The sequence below is a fragment of the Lygodium microphyllum genome, chromosome 14 (genome assembly GCF_053477565.2).
Source record: "Lygodium microphyllum isolate KBCC chromosome 14, Lygodium_microphyllum_v1.1.10, whole genome shotgun sequence".
Classification (NCBI taxonomy): domain Eukaryota; kingdom Viridiplantae; phylum Streptophyta; class Polypodiopsida; order Schizaeales; family Lygodiaceae; genus Lygodium; species Lygodium microphyllum.
Window position 1 is genome coordinate 121,902,571 of NC_141148.1, and position 10,814 is coordinate 121,913,384.

Sequence of the window (10,814 nt, forward strand, 5' to 3'; positions counted from 1 at the left end):
CGGCAGGGAAAAGCTTCAATGTGTCAGATAAAAATGCAACGGCTTCCCATAAGTAAACTTTCCCATCCAGCAAGACTACCACAAGGACTCCACATGATGCTAGCAGGAACATCACATCCCAAACAAAGCATGCAAGGTCAATTCGTATCAACCCTGCTTTGCAACTCCTGACTGTCACAAGCGAGACAGCTCCTGAAACCACTGTGGTGATGAATAGCGCTTCTCCCCTCTTCTCCCTATTTTTTTTCATCCCCCTTGCTTCTGCGTGTTTTCCTCTGCTTTTTTCTTTCGTGAACCAGAAAAAGCCCACTTTTTTAGCCACACTTTTCTCTCATACACATGCAGAAAAGCGGCATCTTTCATCTTCACGTCGCATGTCCCTTCAACTCTAAACCTTTTGCTTTGCTTCAAGCTTGGTAAAAGTACGAACACAAAGCATCTCAGAAAGATCCCAGAGGCTCACAAGAGCAGCTGCACTTCCCACTGCAAAGTACCTCCCATTCGGATCAATGGCAAAACAATAACAACCTACAGTGTGAGCATCAAGTGTGTGTAATGTAGAAAGAGATGGGTAGGACAAGATATACACCGTTCCATTCCCAGTTGTGAGGAAGAACAGTTCTCCAATGGTATTCCACGTTATTTCATTCACCTCCTAAGGAAACTTGCACTTGTTGATTGGCTTGAACTTACGAACATCTATAATAGTCAGTTCATCATCTCTATTTCCAATCAGCAATATGTGACCCATCAGACTTGAAAGTGATATTTATATTCTCACCACTCAACTCCACTTGTTGGGAGCACTTACCAGTACAAGCATCCCAAAGATGCACAGTTCTATCTCCTGAAGCTGTTGTTAATAAATGTGCATGCTTAGGATCCCATGAGGTGAATCTGCACTGTCATCCTCGAAAACATCAAAGCTTCCAATATGCTTGGGCTCCTTCTTTCCAACTCCTGGATGTGGAGACTTGGTATCATTAGGTATTTTTGATGTAACTGAAGAAGGAGAAGGCAAAGTCCTGAACGAATACGTGTAACACATTCACCAGCATCAATTGTGCTTTCCACTTGACCTTGCTCAACATAGGCTGAAAGCATCTCATCATGTTCACCACTATGCCTCCAACTCCTCCCCACTATACTCATACGTAGAAAATAAATGTAAACACAACAACTAAGTATGTACAAAGTCTCAAATCACACACACAACTTTCGGGTGGTTTTCACACCTCGAATGCGCAGCAATAAGACAGCATCTTGCCTCCTATAAAGCATTATTTGGGGATCATGCCATGAACTACAGCTGTGGAAGTTCTATTCATAATATAGATAGTAGTGTGAATAGCTTTAGGTAAAAAACGTTTTGGCATATTCTTTTTGGCCATCAATGCGCGTGCAACTTTTGTAGTATGCCTAAATTTTCTTTCTATAATTCCATTTTGTTGTGGGGTATACCTGCAAATAAACTCTCTCTTTATCCCATGAGACCTTAAGAAGCCACTAAACTCATTATAGAGAGGTACTCTTCCCCTTGATTTGATCTCAAGAACTTAACTTCAAGCATGTTTCTATTTCAACAGCTATCTAGAAAGATTTGAACAGCTTAAATACATCATTCTTCTCCTTCCTAAAATATCCCCATAGCCTTCTTGAACAGTCATCAATAAATATGACAAATTATTTGCTACCACCAAGAGATATGTTCTATGTAGGCCCCCAAACATATGTATTCACAACATTAAATATTTTCTTGCTCACATTTGTGTCATGTGAAAAGAGTTGTCTTGCCTGCTTACCAAGTAACTGGCATGATTCAAACACTTTATAAAATTCTGTAACTCTAAAACTAGTCAACCCAGTAACCAATCCTTTGGACTGCATTAATTTCAGCCTTTGCACATTTGCATGTCCAATACATTTATGTCATATCTCAATATGTACATCCACTTCTTTCCCTTTAGCATACATAGCAGCATTCATTGTAGGAATTCTAGCATCTAAATTGAACATATAGCCAAATCTAATTCCTTTTGCAACCAATCTATACTTATCATTAAAGTCTTCTACAAAAAAACCTTTTGTATTAAATCAAACCTAGAACCCTCGCTCTACCATTTAGCCAACATATACTAAATTCTTTGTGATTGATGACACATGTAATACATCTAAGAGATTCTTTGTCTTGCCATCATGCGCTTTTTAATGTGTGAAATTGGATGGCTCATCTGCACAGAAGTTAGATTTTGTAAGTCTTGCATCTCTCTAAACTATTCAACACGAGTGGTCATATGATTAGATGCATCTAAATCAAGATACCATACATCACCATTTGTCCCTTTTCCTGTAACAGCATTCATCATATACTACATAACAAATAGAGGCTCATTTTTTTCTTCAATCTATCATGGAGATGATACATAGTTTCCTTGCTACAGTTGTAGATATCATCCTTCTTAGCAGAACAATGTGCTGCAATGTGACTTGTTTTGCTACAATAATAGCAAACAATAAAAGAATTTCCTCAACCTCTATTATTCAAACCACCTCTTCCTCTAGAGCTCACCCTACCTCTAAACTTTCTATGGCCTCCTAAAACCTATATTTCACCAATTTGCTAATTTAACCTATTTTTTTGGTTTTCACTAGTACATCCCATACCACGGCCTCTCAAAGACGATCTTCCATGTCCCCTTCCTAAACCTACGTAAAATGCTTCGATCTTTTTACCATTTCTTTAAGATGAGTCACCCTGCATATCGATAGTTTTACTAATCATAAGAGAGACCAACTCATCAAAATCTCGAAATGGCTTTCGCATATATATAGAAGTGGTCTTCTCATTAATAAGGCCATCCAAAGTAGATGAAACCAAATCATCATCATCAAGCATTGGATCAATCGCTATGGAAGCATTTGTAATGCTCCTCACCTTTGAAACATACTCATTGACATACATTTCCTCTTTCTTTAAGGTATTCAACTCTTGCTTGAGTTCAATCTTTCGTGCTTTTGTATTTACTAAAAACATGCTCTAAAACGTTATTCAAGATACATGTAAAGTTTTTGCATTACAAACATGTCCCAACATAGTATTATCGATGGCTCCAGATAGCCAATATATCACCTTTTTTTCTTGAATTATCAATGGCATTCCATTCTTCCCATGCCTTGAATTCATATGTAGTCATAGGGATACTTAGGTCTCGCTTCTTTTCTTCACCTAAAATGAACTCATAAAGGCCATTTCCAATGAGAAAGTTCATCATACGAAACTTTCATGAAGGGTAGTTGTTCTTGTCTAGCCTCTCAATGATGGGATTTCCACTATTCATTGCTAGTATTAAAAAAATGATACAAAACGGCAAGCAAATATTCTACAACCGCTCACAACAAATGCACAACAATACACCAAGTAATCTTTTTCACTGATTGCTCAACAATACATGTAGTTTGCAACTTGTTGTAGATAAAACTTATGTTTACTTCTTGAAAAATACCTCAAAAATTACACATTCAAAATCTACAACATGTGCACCTGCACCCACTTTTGGTCAATATAGCCAAAATTGTAGTATACCCTAAAATTGATGTTCGCAACCTTGTAGCTCTAAAATAGGGCTCGAAATGGTCTCAAATGCGCAAAAAGCAATAGATAGCAAGCCCTAAAAGGCATACCTACAGAATATATAATGCTCTACTTGTACATCAAATCTCACAACAATCTAAGACTTTCACACTACCGTGCTTTTGGCGCCTCCACACGCTGTATCCAAGACAAAGACTGGAAGAATGGAAGGGCTTCTTACCCATTGCTTGCTTACTCGAATCCTTGCTTCTTCTCTTTCACTTTAGCCTTCAAAATCAACCTCTCTTAGTGACACTGCTTTGACACCATATCAAGAATCACATGGTTGGGGAACTTGCTTGAGTTGCTACACCAAGCCTCTTTTTAAGAAGTTGATATGCCTAAGAAAGGCATGATTGATCTTTCTCATTGAACACACTGAATGGTGCTTGTTGGTTGTAATAAAAAAGAAAAAGAGTGATCAAATCCACCTTTGTCTGGATTTTAAGGAGTTGAATAAGCAGACAATGAAGGACTATTATCCTCTTCCCTTTATCAATCTGATTCTAGATCAATTAGCAAAGCAGTGTGAGAAATGTATCTCTTTATGGACTATTTTTTGTGTTATAATCAAATGGCCACATCGTAAGAGAATATGCGAAAAATGACATTTATTATAGTCTTTGGTACTTTTGCATACTATGTTATAGCTTTTGGTTTATCTAATGCTCCTAGGTCCAGGCAAACGATGGTGGCTGACAAAACGTTTGCTGACATTTCCCTTGAAGATCTTAAGGTTTTATAGACAAATTGGGGGCTTCCACAATCTGCAATAGATAGATCATCGTTTTGCCTAAGTGTTTTCAGCACTACTATGAGTATTGTATAACATTAAACCCTCAATAGTGTAAATTCGGGGTTCCTAATGGTTTGTTATTGCGTCATGTGGTGGGTGTGGTTGGAATCACTATTCACCCCAAGAAGATAGTTGTCATTGTTTCCATGAGTCCACTTAGCAACCCTACGGAGGCTCATAGCTTTGTTTTATCCATGGTTCATTATCCTAGGTTCATTAATGCATTGGCTAAGTGCTCACTACCCTTGATAAACCTCTTGTTGCACAACAATATTTTTGAGTGGGCTGGACCATGTAAGGTAGCATTTGAGGATGCTAAGGTGGAACTCTCCAAAAATCCAATGTTTAAAGATTCCTGAAGGGGAGAAGTTTTCTACATATTTACGACTGCAATAAACCATAGTATTGGTTTTACTATCTTTCTTAGATTTGGGAGGCATAGTTATATAATTCAATTACCTTTGGAAAATGGAAGTTAGGAGTTTGAGAGCTTTTTTATAGTTATTTAGAGAAAGTATACATTGGCTTAGCTATGGTGTTTATGAGAAGGTGGTGTTTTCTGCCAAGACTGGGGGGTTGCTGCTATTGTTGACAAACCTTAAACCTCTTGATTGCCTAGACAAGTGGTTAACATCCTTGCAAGAGTTTGACTATGAGATTTGGATCAAGCCACCAAAATTACAAGGTATTGTGAAGTTTTTAGTGCATTTTAGTGGGCCTAAGGAAGAGTGAATTGACATTAGCAATTTACAAGGATCTATGTAAGATTGATACAGTCTCAATTCGGTTGTGGTATGTGTTTATTACATATTATCTATCCATAGGAAATCTGTAATAAACTATTTTCAAATCATAAAAGAGAAAGATTAGGCTATAAGCACTTCAATTTTTTTCAACAATAGGTGTCTTTTATAAAAAAGGTGTGGATGAGGTTTATCGGTGTTGCATGATGCCTGATGAGGTGTCATTCAGTTTGAAGGAATGCCATGACTGAACATATGAGGGTGATTTTATTAGATGCCTTACTACCTAGAAATCTTTATGTGCAGAATACTCATGGTCAACCATTTTTCAAGATATTTTTTACTATGTCAAGCACTATGATATTTGTCATAGGGATGATGTGAGGAAAAGTTATAAATGGGTACTTAATCCCGTTTTAGTTACCTTTCCCTTTGACAAGTGAGGCATTGATTTCATGGGACTAGTCATCCTTCATCTACAACATGAAAGCATTATATAATTGTGGTGATAGAGTGCTTCATAAAGCTGTTTAAAGCTTATGCTATGATGAAGGATAATGTCACAGTTTCATCATGGAGAAAATTATTTGTCGTTTTGGTATGTCTAAAGATTTGGTGTCATACCATAGGACACACTTTTTGAATAAGGTCATAGAAGTCTTAACTTAAAAAGAGAGTACCAATAAGCATTCTATGGGGATTCTATCGTTGAGTGTATCAGAGGGTAAGCATGATTGGGATAAGAGATTGTATGTGGCATTTTGGGCTTACAACAAGGCATTCAAAAGAGCAATATGACATGCCCCATTCAAGTTAGTATATGGGGAAGAGTGTATCTTGCCCTTGGAGAATGCATTACCTACCATGAGATTAAGTTTAAATCACTCTTTGGGTGAAGAGGAAGAGTTGCAAAGATGGTTGAATTCCTTAGCACATCTTGATGAGATTGGATTATAGACCTTGTTGTATCAAGAGGTAGGGAGGAAGTAGATGAAAGCACTTCATGGCCTTTGAACCAAAAGTGGTACTGGAAGGAGCCAAGGAAACTGTTTAATGAGGTCCATCTAGATTTCTTGAAATAGATTCTGAAAAAAGATTGATAGATTTGTGCGACACCTTTGTATTACTGGCCGATTGTGAACAGGTGCATGAACTCATGTTTTTAAAACTTTTATTACGACATGGTATATGTCATAAATGGTAGATCTCTCTTGTATGTGATTTTGAATAGGTAATTTTCTATCCAAACCCCCGACAATCTCGATGGTGGTATGTTGTACCTTCAGCTCCCCAAAGTGCGAGAGTATATGATGAAAGCAATGTTCTCACCCGTGTAGATGAGGATAATATGCAGATAGAGGGGTTGATATTGCAAGGGGTAGAGGCCGCCTAAAGCTTGGAGCATGTAGAGAAGGCACAATCGAGTAACAATGATGGAAAGACATGAGACCAAGAATTCTTTGAGAACGAGGTGGACTCATCCTTTTGTGGTGACCTTGCTATCGACCTTCTAGTGTATGTGGAGTTGTGTCAGGAAATTGACCTGGGACCATAGGCTACATCATACTTGGGGCATCCACCTACTCAATTTGTTGATGAATTGCTTATAAGGATACTCTACAATATGCATTTTAAATAAGATCAAAATTTTGAGAGTTATATTACTGTGCTTTGCTTAAATCTTTATATTGATAATGCTAATACCAATTTTTTTCTGTGTAGGTGACCTTTGTAGATATTTGGATAGTATGATGAGTCGAGGATGAGTGACGAGAAGCTAAATGAGATCTTCACATGTATGTCTCCAGATCAGATGACTTGATTCAAAGATATGGCACACCAGGAGCTGTCTCAGACACCATCAAGATGTTCTATTTGATCTACTTTGGCCTATTCTGATGCAACGGTTTCGAGTAGATGAGGTCGACGCTCTAGAATTGGGCCAGATGGAGGAAGTGGTTCTGGGGGATGTTGCGGAGATGTGGATGCGATGAGCCCAGGTTAGCTCAAGATACAAGTGCTACTCCTCGCTCTCATGCAGATGTTTGAGAGAGCGTGGCTCAGGTGGTTGTTGTGGAGGTACCAATGCAATCTCTCTACCTCGTCATTCTGTTGGATTTGTGTCACCTGCAAGATTTGTCACACTTGTGTAGACGTCTACTCCAATCACTCAGCTTTTGGTTGGCCGTCCATACGTGGCACCCCTATTGGTGCTACTCTAAGAGATACCACCCCCGTGGGTACACCAGATGTACAGGGGTCTCCTGGATATGCCCAAGAGCGCGGTTGGAGGTGAGAGAGGACACATCTTAGACATACCCCTAAGGGGTATGGATACCTTGTAGATGATAGGACAGGAGCTTTCATCATGAATGATGAGGGGAGGAGGGTGAGGGCTCATATGAGATAGTTGTGCCAATAAGTTTTTTGGCACGTCTTGGATCATTGAAAGAACATACCGAAGGGGAGCAAGGACTACACAATAGCATCCTTGCATGAGGAGTTTCCAGTACCCACCGCACCAAATAGATTCTCCACAGGTTGGATGATGGAGTGCATGTGTGCATACATGTCACACAGACGATCAAACGCACTCAAGGCACTTAAGAGTGGGGCCTCAAATCCTGAGTGGCTAGATGCAGATGACTAGCACTGACTCAGGAGGAGGCTGCAGATTCTCTAGGACATTGGAGACAGCATTGCGAGGCAACGAGGGCACAATTGGAGGCAAGAGTGCTCCATCATATTGGCTGTGGTGGTCACAGGACTTATTTGGAGGATTTTGTAAGTTTTCCTTTTGTTCTTCTTGCTTATTTTTTTACAATATCACTTGTACTTACAAGCGTATTTCTAACAGTTGTATTTTGTTTTCTTTGCAGCACTCAATTACAAACCACGATCCCATCGGCCTAGAGACTCAATATGTAGAGAGACACAGTCTCACTGCATTGATCGATAGATTGTATGCATACGGTGGCCCAGTAAGTCACTCATCTTTCTTGTTCGTAGTTATTAATTTTAATTAAAATGCATTATTGTATGATGGATTGATATATAGTTATTTCTTTTTTTGCTGCAGAGTCCATTTGATACTCCTTTGCGGTGGGACAAGCTTTCGGATGGCGAGGATCTATAGCTCACGTTTGGATCCATGGAGTGCACATCCTCTTATTTTTTGGTCCTATGATTTATGTAGGCATTTTCTATGCACTATGTTATTATCATCTTTTGTATCTTGCATTGTATCTATTTTATGTATTAGTCTAGTTGTGTATTCAAGTACATTTTGCCTTCATTTTGATGACCATTGTACACTTTTCAGTAACTCTTTTGTATAGCCCAAATACAGCACATAGTGCTACACATTTTTTTTTCTCTATAACCATTGCTATTTGCGTTGCAAATTTACTGCATGTGTGATGTAAATAGCAACGGTTCTATGATGGCGTCGCTAATACCAACGTGTTTAGTGACAACGGGGGCAATTTTTTTAATGAAAATTTTCGTCGCTATGAACGTTGGTATGAGGCTTGTATCTTGTAGTGGATGAGGGGAGGTAGGTGATGTCTCGCATGAGAGAGTTGTGCCAACAAATATTTAGGCACAACGTTTTGGACCATTGGAAGAATATACCAGAGGGGGGCAAGGACTATATAGTGGCATCTTTGCATGAGGAGTTTTCGGTACCTATTGTCATGGTAGAGAGATTTTCCAATAGGTGGATGATGAAGTGTATGCATATATGCATGTCATATAGACGATTGAATGCACGCAAGGCACTCAAGAGTGGCACCTCAAAGCTCGAGTGGCTAGATGCAGATGATTGGTAGAGACTCACGGAAGAGGCTATAGATTCTCTAGGATGATGGCGACAGCAATGGGAGGCAGCAAGGGCAGGATTGGAGGCAAGGGTCTTGCATCATCAGGGAAGTGGCAGCCATAGGACTTATCTAGATAAATTTGTGCTACATGACTTAGCTAGATAACTTTGTAAGTTTTTTTTTGTTCTTCTCACTTTCTTATTTACAATATCACTTATACTAAGAATCATGTTTCTAACAATTGTTTTTTATTTCTTTGCAACGCTGCATCAAAAATTGCGATTCCATAGGTTTGGAGACTCAATATGCAGAGAGACACGGTCTCATTGCACTCATTGATAGATTGTATGCACGCGGTGGCCCAATAAGTCAATCATCTGTCTTATCCATAGTCACTATTTTTTTTAAAAAAAACATTATGTATGGTGGGTTGTTGTGTAGTTCTTCATTTTGCAGAGTTTGTTTGATGCTCCTTTACGTCAGCATAAGCTTTCTGATAGCGAGGATCTATAGCATGCGCTTGGATTTGTGGAGCACACACCCTCTTCTTTTTTGGTCTTGTGATCTGTGCAAGCATCTTCCAACCTCCCAATCATAGCACCACCCATAAAGCTCTTTTATTTTGTTCCTATAATAGCCTCATTTTTCCTCGAATCACCAAAACCTCTCCTTCTTTGCATCCTAAAGGCTATCAATAGGCTTAGCTTTTAAACTAAGGGTTTATTTGATACAATTTTTAACCTCTTACTTGAAGCTACATTTTCCCGAAGGCAAACGAAACTCCAATCATGCATAAATCCAAGTACTTGGAAGTACATTATTTCTTGAAGCACCAATTAGTACATTATTAGTGTAAGCACTTAATAGTTCACACACACTAATAAGAAGCATCTCACAAACTTAATAATATTTCCTCTTTGTCCACAAACTTATAATATCTCAAAATATACCATGGTTGGAGGGTTTCTACCCTAGACAAATATCTTCAAAACACCACCCCCTCAAAATCTATACATTCCCTAAATGTGCCACTTTTGTAGCCCACCAGGATCATAAACCCATATGAGAGCTAGATTTTAGGACCCGATTTGGACCCATTCTTCAAGCGTTGAAGCTCGTTTTGGAGCCGAAAAGTGCCCGAGAGGTGTTAAAGAGCCAATTTTCATGAAAAATCAAACGGTGGCGGATGGTCGAGCTAGAATTTTCCTAGATACATTTCGACGTCAGGAATCCAGCACAAATCTGGATTCGTCGAGATTGGAGGTCGTTTGACCCCCATTTAATCCCCACAAGGGTTGACGCTATAAAGAAGCTACTCGATCCGGGAGCCAAAGAGTACATGATAGGGGCCAAGTTTATAGATTTCGATGTCACCAAGCCAACCGTCCAATCGGATTGCGAATCGGAGTCCGTTTGCACCCCAAACAGGCTGAAAGCCCTTCCATAGTAGTATAAAAGTGGTTTTTTTTAAGTGGACATTTTATAAATGAAATCAAATGAAACTCTAAATGAAGAAAACATGCAAAAATATGTTGTGATGCAGGGAGGGGTGTTTTTTCATTGACGCCCTATTTTTTGGGGATGTATGTACCTCTTGGATACTCAATCATGTAGAGAAGGAAGGGAAGATCCCTAATCCATCCAGAGAGGGCAAGATTTTAATGGTAACCACATGCAATATGATGAAGGGAATGAAATTCTGATTTTTAGTCTTTCTTTCTCCTCCCTCTCTCTCCTGCAAGGGGCAGTTCCTGCATATGAAGAAGAATGAAGTCTGGTTGGTGAATGCTCGTCCGGCATGCCATCGGATTGCTTCCAAAGTG

At 39.1% G+C, this 10,814-nt stretch overlaps 1 pseudogene; it reads right to left on the bottom strand.

Moving 5' to 3' along the window:
* Positions 1 to 388: 388 nt before the first annotated feature.
* On the bottom strand, positions 389 to 10,270 carry LOC148026056 (THO complex subunit 3 pseudogene; annotated as a pseudogene).
* Positions 10,271 to 10,814: the final 544 nt, after the last annotated feature.